The 14,798-nt window shown below is 34.6% G+C and overlaps 1 long non-coding RNA gene across 3 annotated transcripts in view; it reads left to right on the forward strand.

The window, feature by feature from the left end:
• The first annotated feature begins 3,727 nt into the window (after nt 1-3,727).
• The window catches only part of LOC127097664 (uncharacterized), a 131,316-nt gene continuing 120,245 nt past the window's right edge, over nt 3,728-14,798 (forward strand). For 2 of the 3 annotated variants that reach the window (XR_007793131.1, XR_007793129.1), the window contains exons 1-2: nt 3,728-3,924; nt 9,509-9,539. This is a non-coding gene — a long non-coding RNA (uncharacterized LOC127097664). The remainder of the gene's footprint in view (nt 3,925-9,508; nt 9,540-14,798) is intronic. The other variant, XR_007793130.1, reaches the window with a different exon arrangement.

Genomic DNA, 14,798 nt, shown 5'->3' on the forward strand with positions numbered 1-14,798 from the left:
CTAATGATTATTTTGAGAATAACATATATCGAATATATTTCAAACGAAAGACCTTGGTAAACTCCTATATTTTTTGAATATTGAGGTAGTTCAATCTAAAGATGATATGGTAATTTCTCCGGTGAGTTATGTTATGGATACTTTTGAAGAAACAAGTTTGTAGATAATGCATTCAGAGAAAGTAAGTCACTTTAACTTGTTGGTATCATCCAAAGGTAACTAGAAATACTATGTTTGGTTTGGTAGGACTTTCTAATTGTATGTTGTTCTTTTTCTTTTTTCAAAGACTTTCTGTCATACGGTGAACTGACTTTGGGTGTGTTTTTGCTTTGGAAAGCAAATGTCGCGGTTAGCAAGAGTCGCCACCGACTTTTCTTTTATCCAATAAGGAAAGGCGGAAAAGAACAGGAAATACCTCAATTAGATTTTGGGTTCGGGAGGTACATTATACAAAGGGAAGGTGTTAGCACCCTTTGTATCCATGGTTATCCATGGGCTCTTAATTGCTTGATCACTTATATTTTTCTTGGCTGAAAAAGTGTTTGTGAATTGCTTAGAAAAGGTCTTGAGAAGAGAGTTTAACTTTGTAATGATTCTTGTACGAATGTATACAAAGTATTTATCTCGTTTAATCTTTGAAAGCTGTTTAGAAAAATATAACTTGGCAATGATTCTAGTACGAATGTATACCAAGTGGTGATTTTTTAATAGATGTTTTGCAAAATATGAAACGTGAAAAGTATTTTTAAATTGTGATTCAGCATTTAAGAGTTATACCTACTCGAGGTCTTTATGGGCATTTCCTATCCTTATGAGGGTAAAACTGTCCTTACTATTAAGAAGTAAGTAGTTTTATCCTTTGGATGTAAGGGACATCGTAGGGTCATCGATTGGTCATTGAAGGCAACATTTGTGAGGATACTTTAGCATTCGAAGGGACAATCATCATTTAACCGTAGGCTACAACGACGGGTCATCGAGGGATAAAAATCATATATTCGTAGGCAACATCCGAGGGACTATGATTCATCTTATAGGGACATGATGGTTTAATCGAAGGGTCTTTGCTAAGTGTATCCCCACATTCGCGGGACATGACCGTAATACCGTAATACCGTAAGGCAATAAAGAGAGGTCCAAGATCACATATTCAAAGGCAATATTTTATAATCAATTAGGTAGTTAGGATGAATCTCCACATTAAAATCAATTAAGTAATCAGGATGAATTTCCACAAGGGTATCCCACAAATAAAGTGGAATACCTAGCGAGCTACTTTTTCCGGGAATATGTGAACCCTTACAAAATTCAGCAAACAGGTCAGAACACCAAATCAGGGTGCAATCGAGAGTTGCACCAAACAAAAGGCATCATAACAGAAATAGTGTCAGGTAAACAATGCATAGCTATAATAAAACATGTCAGATAAGCAAAAACCAGAACGGAAAAATCAGCGACTGTCATGCTCGCTGCTGCCTCGCCTAGCGAGGGCTTGGCGAACACTCGCTACATGTTCGCTTAGCGATGTGCTAGCGAAAGGCTGCGGGTTTTGAATTTTAGAACGGTACGATTTCAGCAAGCTTCAAACCATATGGCATCCATTACAGAAATTATATGGGTAAACATTCCAGATATTCAGGCCTATTTAAATCCACAGGCAAAACCTCAAATATATTTATGAATTCGATTATGATATCACATGTAAATTAAGAACATAAAGCGGTAATAGTAATGCAAACCTGTTTGCAATTGAATTGCAACCTTGAATTGGCAAGTCACTCTTAGGGTTGGCGCCGGATTGAGTTGGGCGGGGGTAACCTTGGTGCAGATGAGTTTCCTTCAGGGTTTCCTTGAGGGTTACTCTGAATTCTCTGGGTTAGCCTCCAGGGTTTGCTGTGTTGCTTCTGTTAGGGTTTCCTTGCTAAGGTTTTTGTCTGTCTGCCTCTCTCCCCTTTTTCTGAATGAAGCTCTGCTATTTATAATAATTTTTGTGACCTGATGGGCTCAGGATGAAGCCCAGAATTTTCTGGTATTCGCAAGCTTCGCTAGGCGAGTGGTGTAGCGAAGGGTTCGCTAGGCGAAGGATTTGCTCGCCTAGCGAGCAAGCCAGTTTAGGCCCTTTTCTGGATTTGGCCACCTGTATGCTAGGTCTTGGTTCCTTTAAGATCAATGCCTTGAAAAATAAGTTGGAGTGCCTTGAAAAATGCCTTGTAATATTAACGGGCAAATTTTGGGGTATGACATTTTCCATAAAGGTCAATGTCACTCTTTTAGGCTTATAACATCATGTGTTGTTATAATTTCATCTTTTTGTTTACTCTAAAATGTTACTCTTTTTTTCCCAAGATTATTTTGAAGTGATAACTAACTTGTTCGTCGGAGTGTCTGTAGGAAGGTATGTTCGCTCTTGTCATGAATAGATCAAAATGAGTCTTGAGGTCATTACAGGTAATGTTCTTCTATTGCTTCTTTTCATTTGGTTTTTACAATAAATGAAAAGTGATTGTTTTGTTACAAGTATTAAATACTGCACAAATCCATAACAAATATTGGTAAGACTTTCTAACTGTATGTTTTTCTTTTTCCTTTTTCAAAGACCTTCCATAAAGGTCAATGACACTCTTTTATGCTTATAACATCATGTGTTGTTATAATTTCAACTTTTTGTTTACTCTAAAATGTTACTCTTTTTAATTTCCAAGATTATTTTGAAGTGATAACTAACTTGTTCGTCGGAGTGTTTGTAGGAAGGTATGTACGCTCTTGTCATGAATAGATCAAAATGAGTCTTGAGGTCATTACAGGTAATGTTCTTCTATTGCTTCTTTTCATTTGGTTTTTACAATAAATGCAAAGTGATTGTTTTGTTACTAGTAAATACTGCACAAATCCATAACAAATATTGAGCAGTTTCTCGCATTTTCTTTTTTATATTATACTTGTAAGGGTTGTATTGTGTTTTGATTTCACTGTTTTTTTGGGTCATATTTGATAGGGAGAGCCATCCGTTGGGGTTACAAATGAAGGTGTTGATGCTGCAGGGCATACAACACCTTACATCTTTGGAGGTCGTGTTCAAACTTAGGAAGCTTCTCAACCGCAAGAGTGTGATCAAACCAACATCACTAGCTAAAGGTTATTTTGAGAATAACATCTATCGAATAAATTTCAGACGAAAGACCTTGGTAAACTCCTATATCTATAGCTATGGATACTTTTGAAGAAACAAGTTTGTAGATAATGCATTCATAGAAAGTAAGTCACTTTAACTTGTTGGTATCATCCAAAGGTAACTAGAAATACTATGTTTGGTTTGGTAGGACTTTCTAACTGTATGTTGTTCTTTTTCCTTTTTCAAAGTCTTCCCATAAAGGTCAATGTCACTCTTTTATGCTTATAACATCATGTGTTGTTATAATTTCATCTTTTTGTTTACTCTAAAATATTACTCTTTTTATTTCCCAAGATTATTTTGAAGTGATAACTAACTTGTTCGTCGGAGTGTCTGTAGGAAGGTATGTACGCTCTTGTCATGAATAGATCAAAAAGAGTCTTGAGGTCATTACAGGTAATGTTCTTCTATTGCTTCTTTTCATTTGGTTTTTACAATAAATGTAAAGTGATTGTTTTGTTACAAGTATTAAATACTGCACAAATCCATAACAAATATTGTTAGGACTTTCTAACTGTATGTTGTTCTTTTTCCTTTTTCAAAGACCTTCCATAAAGGTCAATGTCACTCTTTTATGCTTATAACATCATGTGTTGTTATAATTTCGTCTTTTTGTTTACTCTAAAATGTTACTCTTTTTATTTTCCAAGATTATTTTGAAGTGATAACTAACTTGTTCGTCGGAGTGTTTGTAGGAAGGTATGTACGCTCTTGTCATGAATATATCAAAATGAGTCTTGAGGTCATTACAGGTTATGTTCTTCTATTGCTTCTTTTCATTTGGTTTTTACAAAATGTGCCAAGTGGTTGTTTTGTTACAAGTAGTAAATACTGCACAAATCCATAACAAATATTGATCAGTTTCTCGCATTTTTTTTTATATTATACTGGTAAGGGTTGTATTGTGTTTTGATTTCACTGTTAGGGTGAGCCAGCCGTTGAGGTTACAAATGAAGGTGTTGATGCTGCAGGGCATACAATTGGTACATCTTTGTAGGTCGTGTTCAAACTTAGGAAGGTTCTCAACCCCAAACGTGTGATCAAACCAACATCACTAGCTAAATATTATTTTGAGAATTACATCTATCGAATAAATTTCTGACGAAAGACCTTGGTAAACTCCTATATCTTTTGGGTATTGAGGTAGTCCAATCTAAAGATGATATGGGAATTTCTCCGGGGAAATATGATATGGATACCTTTGAAGAAACAAGTTTGTAGATAATGCATTCATAGAAATTAAGTCACTTTAACTTGTTGGTATCATCCAAAGGTAACTAGAAATACTATGTTTGGTTTGGTAGGACTTTCTAACTGTATGTTGTTCTTTTTCCTTTTTCAAAGTCTTCCAATAAAGGTCAATGTCACTCTTTTATGCTTATAACATCATCTGTTGTTATAATTTCGTCTTTTTGTTTTCTCTAAAATGTTACTCTTTTAATTTCCCAAGATTATTTTGAAATGATAACTAACTTGTTCGTCGGAGTGTCTGTAGGAAGGTATGTACGCTCTTGTCATGAATAGATCAAAAAGAGTCTTGAGGTCATTACAGGTAATGTTCTTCTATTGCTTCTTTTCATTTGGTTTTTACAATAAATGTAAAGTGATTGTTTTGTTACAAGTAGTAAATACTGCACAAATCCATAACAAATATTGGTAGGACTTTCTAACTGTATGTTGTTTCTTTTCCTTTTTCAAAGACCTTCCATAAAGGTCAATGTCACTCTTTTATGCTTATAACATCATGTGTTGTTATAATTTCGTCTTTTTGTTTACTCTAAAATGTTACTCTTTTTATTTTCCATGATTATTTGAAGTGATAACTAACTTGTTCGTCGGAGTGTGTGTAGGAAGGTATGTACGCTCTTGTCATAAGTAGATCAAAATGAGTCTTGAGGTCATTAAAGGTTATGTTCTTCTATTGCTTCTTTTCTTTTGGTTTTTACAAAAAATGCAAAGTGATTGTTTTGTTACAAGTAGTAAATACTGCACAAATCTATAACAAATATTGAGCAGTTTCTCGCATTTTATTTTTTATATTATATTGGTAAGGGTTGTATTGTGTTTTGATTTCACTATTTCTTTTGGTCATTTTTTATAGGGAGAGCCAGCCGTTGAGGTTACAAATGAAGGTGTTGATGATGCAGGGCATACAACACCTTACATCTTAGGAGGTCGTGTTCAAACTTAGGAAGCTTCTCAACCCCAAGAGTGTGATCAAACCAACATGACTACTTAAAGATTATTTTGAGAATAACATCTATCGAATAAATTTCAGACGAAAGACCTTGGTAAACGCCTATATCTATAGCTATGGATACTTTTGAAGAAACAAGTTTGTATATAATGCATTCATAGAAAGTAAGTCACTTTAACTTGTTGGTATCATCCAAAGGTAACTAGAAATACTATGTTTGGTATGGTAGGACTTTCTAACTGTATGTTGTTATTTTTCCTTTTTCAAAGTCTTCCCATAAAGGTCAATGTCACTCTTTTATGCTTATAACATCATCTGTTGTTATAATTTCGTCTTTTTGTTTTCTCTAAAATGTTACTCTTTTTATTTCCCAAGATTATTTTGAAGGGATAACTAACTTGTTCGCCGGAGTGTCTGTAGGAAGGTATGTACGCTCTTGTCATGAATATATCAAAATGAGTCTTGAGGTCATTACAGGTAATGTTCTTCTATTGCTTCTTTTCATTTGGTTTTTACAATAAATGCAAAGTGATTGTTTTGTTACAAGTAGTAAATACTGCACAAATCCATAACAAATATTGGTAGGACTTTCTAACTGTATGTTGTTTCTTTTCCTTTTTCAAAGACCTTCCATAAAGGTCAATGTCACTCTTTTATGCTTATAACATCATGTGTTGTTATAATTTCATCTTTTTGTTTACTCTAAAATGTTACTCTTTTTATTTTCCATGATTATTTTGAAGTGATAACTAACTTGTTCGTCAGTGTGTGTGTAGGAAGGTATGTACGATCTTGTCATAAATAGATCAAAATGAGTCTTGAGGTCATTAAAGGTTATGTTCTTCTATTGCTTCTTTTCTTTTGGTTTTTACAAAAAATGCAAAGTGATTGTTTTGTTATAAGTAGTAAATACTGCACAAATCTATAACAATTATTGAGCAGTTTCTCGCATTTTATTTTTTATATTATACTGGTAAGGGTTGTATTGTGTTTTGATTTCACTATTTCTTTTGGTCATATTTGATAGGGAGAACCAACCGTTGAGGTTACAAATGAAGGTGTTGATGCTGCAGGGCATACAACACCTTACATCTATGGAGGTCGTGTTCAAACTTAGGAAGCTTCTCAACCCCAAGAGTGTGATCAAAACAACATCACTAGCTAAAGGTTATTTTGAGAATAACATCTATCGAATAAATTTCAGACGAAAGACCTTGGTAAACTCCTATATCTATAGCTATGGATACTTTTGAAGAAACAAGTTTGTAGATAATGCATTCATAGAAAGTAAGTCACTTTAACTTGTTGGTATCATCCAAAGGTAACTAGAAATACTATGTTTGGTTTGGTAGGACTTTCTAACTGTATGTTGTTCTTTTTCCTTTTTCAAAGTCATCCCATAAAGGTCAATGTCACTCTTTTATGCTTATAACATCATGTGTTGTTATAATTTAGTCTTTTTGTTTACTCTAATATATTACTCTTTTTATTTCCCAAGATTATTTTGAAGTGATAACTAACTTGTTCGTCGGAGTGTCTGTAGGAAGGTATGTACGCTCTTGTCATGAATAGATCAAAATGAGTCTTGAGGTCATTACAGGTAATGTTCTTCTATTGCTTCTTTTCATTTGGTTTTTACAATAAACGGAAAGTGATTGTTTTGTTACAAGTATTAAATACTGCACAAATCCATAACAAATATTGTTAGGACTTTCTAACTGTATGTTGTTCTTTTTCCTTTTTCAAAGACCTTCCATAAAGGTCAATGTCACTCTTTTATGCTTTAAACATCATGTGTTGTTATAATTTCGTCTTTTTGTTTACTCTAAAATGTTACTCTTTTTATTTTCCAAGATTATTTTGAAGTGATAACTAACTTGTTCGTCGGAGTGTTTGTAGGAAGGTATGTACGCTCTTCTAATGAATAGATCAAAATGAGTCTTGAGGTCATTACAGGTTATGTTCTTTTATTGCTTCTTTTCATTTGGTTTTTACAAAAAATGCAAAGTTATTGTTTTGTTACAAGTAGTAAATACTGCACAAATCCAAAACAAATATTGGGCAGTTTCTCGTATTTTCTTTTTTATATTATACTGGTAAGGGTTGTATTGAGTTTTGATTTCACTGTTTCTTTTGGTCATATTTGATAGGGAGAGCCTGCTGTTGGGGTTACAAATGAAGGTGTTGATGCTGCAGGGCAATAAATTGGTACATCTTTGGAGGTCGTGTTCAAACTTAGGAAGGTTCTCAACCCCAAGAGTGTGATCAAACCAACATCACTAGCTAAAGATTATTTTGAGAATAAAATCTATCGAATAAATTTCAGACGAAAGACCTTGGTAAACTCCTATATTTTTTGGGTATTGAGGTAGTCCAATCTAAAGATGATATAGTAATTTCTCGGGTAAAATATGATATGGATACTTTTGAAGAAACAAGTTTGTAGATAATGCATTCAGAGAAAGTAAGTCACTTTAACTTGTTGGTATCATCCAAAGGTAACTAGAAATACTATGTTTGGTTTGGTAGGACTTTCTAACTGTATGTTGTTCTTTTTCCTTTTTCAAAGATTTCCCATAAAGGTCAATGTCACTCTTTTATGCTTATAACATCATGTGTTGTTATAATTTCGTCTTTTGGTTTACTCTAAAATGTTACTCTTTTTATTTCCCAAGATTATTTTGAAGTGATAACTAACTTGTTCGTCGGACTGTTTGTAGGAAGGTATGTACGCTCTTGTCATGAATAGATCAAAATGAGTCTTGAGGTCATTACACGTAATGTTCTTCTACTGATTCTTTTCATTTGGTTTTTACAATAAATGCAAAGTGATTGTTTTTTTACAAGTAGTAAATACTGCACAAATCCATAACAAATATTGGTAGGACTTTCTAACTATATGTTGTTCTTTTTCCTTTTTCAAAGACCTTCCATAAAGGTCAATGTCACTCTTTTATGCTTATAACATCATGTGTTGTTATAATTTCGTCTTTTTGTTTACTCTAAAATGTTACTCTTTTTATTTTCCAAGATTATTTTGAAGTGATAACTAACTTGTTCGTTGGAGTGTTTGTAGGAAGGTATGTACGCTCTTGTCATGAATAGATCAATATGAGTCTTGAGGTCATTACAGGTAATGTTCTTCTATTGCTTCTTTTCATTTGGTTTTTACAATAAATGCAAAGTGATTGTTTTGTTACAAATAGTAAATATTCAACAAATCCATAACAAATATTGATCAGTTTCTCGCATTTTCTTTTTTATATTATACTGGTAAGGGTTATATTGTGTTTTGATTTCACTGTTTCTTTCGGTCGTATTTGATAGGGAAAGCCAACCGTTGAGGTTACAAATGAAGGTGTAGATGCTGCAGGGCATACAATTGGTATATCTTTGGAGTTCGTGTTCAAACTTAGGAAGGTTCTCAACCCCAAACGTGTGATCAAACCAACATCACTAGTTAAAGATTATTTTGAGAATAACATCTATCGAATAAATTTCAGACGAAAGACCTTGGTAAACTCCTATATTTTTTGGGTATTGACGTAGTGCAATCTAAAGATGATATGGTAATCTCTAGGGGGAAATATGCTATGGATACTTTTGAAGAAACAAGTTTGTAGGTAATGCATTCATAGAAAGTAAGTCACTTTAACTTATTGGTATAATCCAAAGGTAACTAGAAATACTATGTTTGGTTTGGTAGGACTTTCTAACTATATGTTGTTCTTTCTATTTTTTCAAAGACTTCCTATAAAGGTCAACGTCACTCTTTTACGCTATGTGTTGTTATAATTTCATCTTTTTATTTACTCTAAAATGTTACTCTTTTTATTTTCCAAAATTATTTTGAAGTGATAACTTACTTGTTCGTCGGAGTGTTTGTAGGAAGGTATGTACGCTCTTGTCATGAATAGATCAAAAAGTGCCTTGAGGTCATTACAGGTAATGTTCTTCTATTGCTTCTTTTCATTTGGTTTTTACAAAAAATGCAAAGTGATTTTTTTGTTAGAAGTAGTAAATATTGCACAAATCCATAACAAATACTCATCAGTTTCTCGCATTTTCTTTTTTATATTATACTGGTAAGGGTTGTATTGTGTTTTGATTTCACTGTTTCTTTTGGTCATATTTGATAGGGAGAGCCAGCCGTTGAGGTTACAAATGAAGGTGTTGATGCTGCAGGGCATACAATTGGTATATCTTTGGAGTTCGTGTTCAAACTTAGGAAGGTTCTCAACCCCAAGAGTGTGATCAAACCAACATCACTAGCTAAAGATTATTTTGAGAATAACATCTATCGAATAAATTTCAGACGAAAGACCTTGGTAAACTCCTATATTTTTTGGGTATTGAGGTAGTCCAATCTAAAGATGATATGGTAATCTCTAGGGGGAAATATGTTATGGATACTTTTGAAGAAACAAGTTTGTAGATAATGCATTCATAGAAAGTAAGTCACTTTAACTTGTTGGTATAATCCAAAGGTAACTAGAAATACTATGTTTGGTTTGGTAGGACTTTCTAACTATATGTTGTTCTTTCTCCTTTTTCAAAGACTTCCCATAAAGGTCAACGTCACTCTTTTATGCTTAAAACATCATGTGTTGTTATAATTTCATCTTTTTGTTTACTCTAAAATGTTACTCTTTTTATTTTCCAAATTATTTTGAAGTGATAACTAACTTGTTCGTCAGAGTGTTTGTAGGAAGGTATGTACGCTCTTGTCATGAATAGATCAAAAAGAGTCTTGAGGTCATTACAGGTAATGTTCTTCTATTGCTTCTTTTCATTTGGTTTTTACAATAAATGCAAAGTGATTGTTTTGTTACAAGTAGTAAATACTGCACAAATCCATAAGAAATACTCATCAGTTTCTCGCATTTTCTTTTTTATATTATACTGGTAAGGGTTGTATTGTGTTTTGATTTCACTATTTCTTTTGGTCATATTTGATAGGGAATGCCAGCCGTTGAGGTTACAAATGAAGGTGTTGATGCTGCAGGGCATACAATTGGTATATCTTTTGAGTTCGTGTTCAAACTTAGGAAGGTTCTCAACCCCAAGAGTGTGATCAAACCAACATCACTAGTTAAAGATTATTTTGAGTATAACATCTATCGAATAAATTTCAGACGAAAGACCTTGGTAAACTCCTATATTTTTTGGGTATTGAGGTAGTGCAATCTAAAGATGATACGGTAATCTCTAGGGGGAAATATGCTATGGATACTTTTGAAGAAACAAGTTTGTAGGTAATGCATTCATAGAAAGTAAGTCACTTTAACTTATTGGTATAATCCAAAGGTAACTAGAAATACTATGTTTGGATTGGTAGGACTTTCTAACTATATGTTGTTCTTTCTATTTTTTCAAAGACTTCCTATAAAGGTCAACGTCACTCTTTTATGCTTAGATCATCATGTGTTGTTATAATTTCATCTTTTTATTTACTCTAAAATGTTACTCTTTTTATTTTCCAAGATTATTTTGAAGTGATAACTAACTTGTTCGTCGGAGTGTTTGTAGGAAGGTATGTACGCTCTTGTCATGAATAGATCAAAAAGAGTCTTGAGGTCATTACAGGTAATGTTCTTCTATTGCTTCTTTTCATTTGGTTTTTACAATAAATGCAAAGTGATTGTTTTGTTACAAGTAGTAAATACTGCACAAATCCATAAGAAATACTCATCAGTTTCTCGCATTTTCTTTTTTATATTATACTGGTAAGGGTTGTATTGTGTTTTGATTTCACTATTTCTTTTGGTCATATTTGATAGGGAATGCCAGCCGTTGAGGTTACAAATGAAGGTGTTGATGCTGCAGGGCATACAATTGGTATATCTTTGGAGTTCGTGTTCAAACTTAGGAAGGTTCTCAACCCCAAGAGTGTGATCAAACCAACATCACTAGCTAAAGATTATTTTGAGAATAACATCTATCGAATAAATTTCAGACGAAAGACCTTGGTAAACTCCTATATTTTTTGGGTATTGAGGTAGTCCAATCTAAAGATGATATGGTAATCTCTAGGGGGAAATATGTTATGGATACTTTTGAAGAAACAAGTTTGTAGATAATGCATTCATAGAAAGTAAGTCACTTTAACTTGTTGGTATAATCCAAAGGTAACTAGAAATACTATGTTTGGTTTGGTAGGACTTTCTAACTATATGTTGTTCTTTCTCCTTTTTCAAAGACTTCCCATAAAGGTCAACGTCACTCTTTTATGCTTAAAACATCATGTGTTGTTATAATTTCATCTTTTTGTTTACTCTAAAATGTTACTCTTTTTATTTTCCAAAATTATTTTGAAGTGATAACTAACTTGTTCGTCAGAGTGTTTGTAGGAAGGTATGTACGCTCTTGTCATGAATAGATCAAAAAGAGTCTTGAGGTCATTACAGGTAATGTTCTTCTATTGCTTCTTTTCATTTGGTTTTTACAATAAATGCAAAGTGATTGTTTTGTTACAAGTAGTAAATACTGCACAAATCCATAAGAAATACTCATCAGTTTCTCGCATTTTCTTTTTTATATTATACTGGTAAGGGTTGTATTGTGTTTTGATTTCACTATTTCTTTTGGTCATATTTGATAGGGAATGCCAGCCGTTGAGGTTACAAATGAAGGTGTTGATGCTGCAGGGCATACAATTGGTATATCTTTTGAGTTCGTGTTCAAACTTAGGAAGGTTCTCAACCCCAAGAGTGTGATCAAACCAACATCACTAGTTAAAGATTATTTTGAGTATAACATCTATCGAATAAATTTCAGACGAAAGACCTTGGTAAACTCCTATATTTTTGGGTATTGAGGTAGTGCAATCTAAAGATGATACGGTAATCTCTAGGGGGAAATATGCTATGGATACTTTTGAAGAAACAAGTTTGTAGGTAATGCATTCATAGAAAGTAAGTCACTTTAACTTATTGGTATAATCCAAAGGTAACTAGAAATACTATGTTTGGATTGGTAGGACTTTCTAACTATATGTTGTTCTTTCTATTTTTTCAAAGACTTCCTATAAAGGTCAACGTCACTCTTTTATGCTTAGATCATCATGTGTTGTTATAATTTCATCTTTTTATTTACTCTAAAATGTTACTCTTTTTATTTTCCAAGATTATTTTGAAGTGATAACTAACTTGTTCGTCGGAGTGTTTGTAGGAAGGTATGTACGCTCTTGTCATGAATAGATCAAAAAGAGTCTTGAGGTCATTACAGGTAATGTTCTTCTATTGCTTCTTTTCATTTGGTTTTTACAATAAATGCAAAGTGATTTTTTTGTTAGAAGTAGTAAATACTGCACAAATCCATAACAAATACTCATCAGTTTCTCGCATTTTCTTTTTTATATTATACTGGTAAGGGTTGTATTGTGTTTTGATTTCACTGTTTCTTTTGGTCATATTTGATAGGGAGAGCCAGCCGTTGAGGTTACTGTCGCATCCGCGAAAAAACAACCGGCGGGCTGAAATAAAAACACACAGAGCCGCCACTGCGCGTTATTTATCCCAAGATAGGGAAAGGAAACGCTCAGAGAAACCTGGAAAGACATGGTCTCGCGACCAAAGAGAAAGGGTAAGGGAGTCGGTTACGCAAGGGGAAGGTATTAGCACCCCTCACGTCCGTCGTACTCGACGGGATCCACGTTCTAAGAAAAGAAAAGGTTGCTAAAATAAACAGACAAACATCATACACACACGCTAAGAAACACAGGCGGGGTTAAGAAGAAGAGAGCTCGATAGGACATCGCATCCTATGCCTACGTATCTCGTCTGGAACGAGAATCAGAGCTGCCGTAGTTCGGCTCACGCACGCCAAACAAGCAAACAAAAACACAGGCAAACTGGGAGCCTGAATGCCAATCACTGGACTTACATCAGCATCCGAACCAAAAACACACACAAAAGGCAAACGTGGAGCCCGACTGCCAATCACTGGGCTTACGTCGGCATCCGAACCAAACACACAAGAAGATAACAATCAAACACACACAAAAAGAAAAAAAGTGCCCGGAGAGACCTCGCACGGTCTCCTGCCTACATACCTCGTCTGGAACGAGGATCAAGGCGATGTAGTTCCCCCTCAAGGGAAAGAAATTCTAGCCAGAAACCAAGGGAAGACACACTACCAGGGAGCTGTACTCGAGCCTAGTGTTATCATGCATCATTGCCCTAAGTTCAGGTTTCTACCTACTTGCACAACAGCGAGCTAATCCTATCCAGGAAAGAAGCAAGCATACAAGCATACAAGCATCAACAGATCAAAACAAGCATTTCAAGCAAGTATTCACATAGCACACACTATAGCCAATTAAGTGGGCTCAAACAATGGGTTTGACTGCCTAGGCAAGTCATCTGTACAAGGTATTGTTCGCTCTTAACCTTGCCATTGCGAGGCTAAGGTGAAGCAGATGAAAGGTGAGTGAAGATTAGACTTCACAGCTCTTATCCCTGACCAGGGAGAGCTTCAGACAAAGGAGCGTGGGTCCAGAATGGAGGGACCCTTCTACGCTCAAGACTCTGACACAACTGTACAAAGTACAAGATCTTGGGTTTGTGTCCCAATGCATCAACACAGTGGTGTGAGCAGAGGGACGACTCACAGAATAGTGGGGGATAGATTGCATATCCCTTGGGTTCCGCCAATTGCCTCATAGAGGTCTTTACCTGCTTGGCACAAATGTAAACTACGACAAACATCGCCTCTTAAGGAGGACTTCAGACAGTTGCCTGGCCAAGTAACAGGCCAGGTCTTCCAGACTACATGAAGAATAGAAGATCCTACCTCAGCTGGTTAAAAAACCAAGCAGCAGCGAGCAAGTTCTTAAAGAACTGTAAGCGACTAAATGTACCTGAAATCAATCAAGCATCATCAGTACTCAGACAAACCAACAGTAAACAGCAAATGTTAATCAGTTAATCTGTACAGTTAAACACAAGCTAATGCACACAAGTGCAAGCTATAAGCTCAAACTCAAGCATCAAACCTACAACACAAAGTCAAGTTAGTTCATAAACATCAACCAAACTCAATTCAAATTGCCTTGAAGCAATCTCCTTAAGCATTGTGCATTTCATCCTGAAAATCCAAACCAAATGTGAGAAACTAGACCACTAGGCCAAGCCTAAGGTCCAAAGGGATAAAAAAAATCTAAACAGCAAGCAAAACCAATCCAAAATCACATTAAGGCAATTCAAAAGAAAATGCAATTGGTCTCATGCTCATATCATTCACCAATATCAATTCATGCCCAATATACCACAAACTAGGTCAAATACAACACCAAAAGTCCAAACAGAATGACTTCAATCAAAGGCATACCAAAACAATTCCAAAAATCCTCAAATAATTCACACCTAAACAGGACACAATCAACAAGTAGCATGTCAATTTTCAGCTCAATTGGACAAAAGAAAGTAG

The sequence above is a fragment of the Lathyrus oleraceus genome, chromosome 6 (assembly GCF_024323335.1).
Source record: "Lathyrus oleraceus cultivar Zhongwan6 chromosome 6, CAAS_Psat_ZW6_1.0, whole genome shotgun sequence".
In the NCBI taxonomy this organism is placed as follows: domain Eukaryota; kingdom Viridiplantae; phylum Streptophyta; class Magnoliopsida; order Fabales; family Fabaceae; genus Lathyrus; species Lathyrus oleraceus.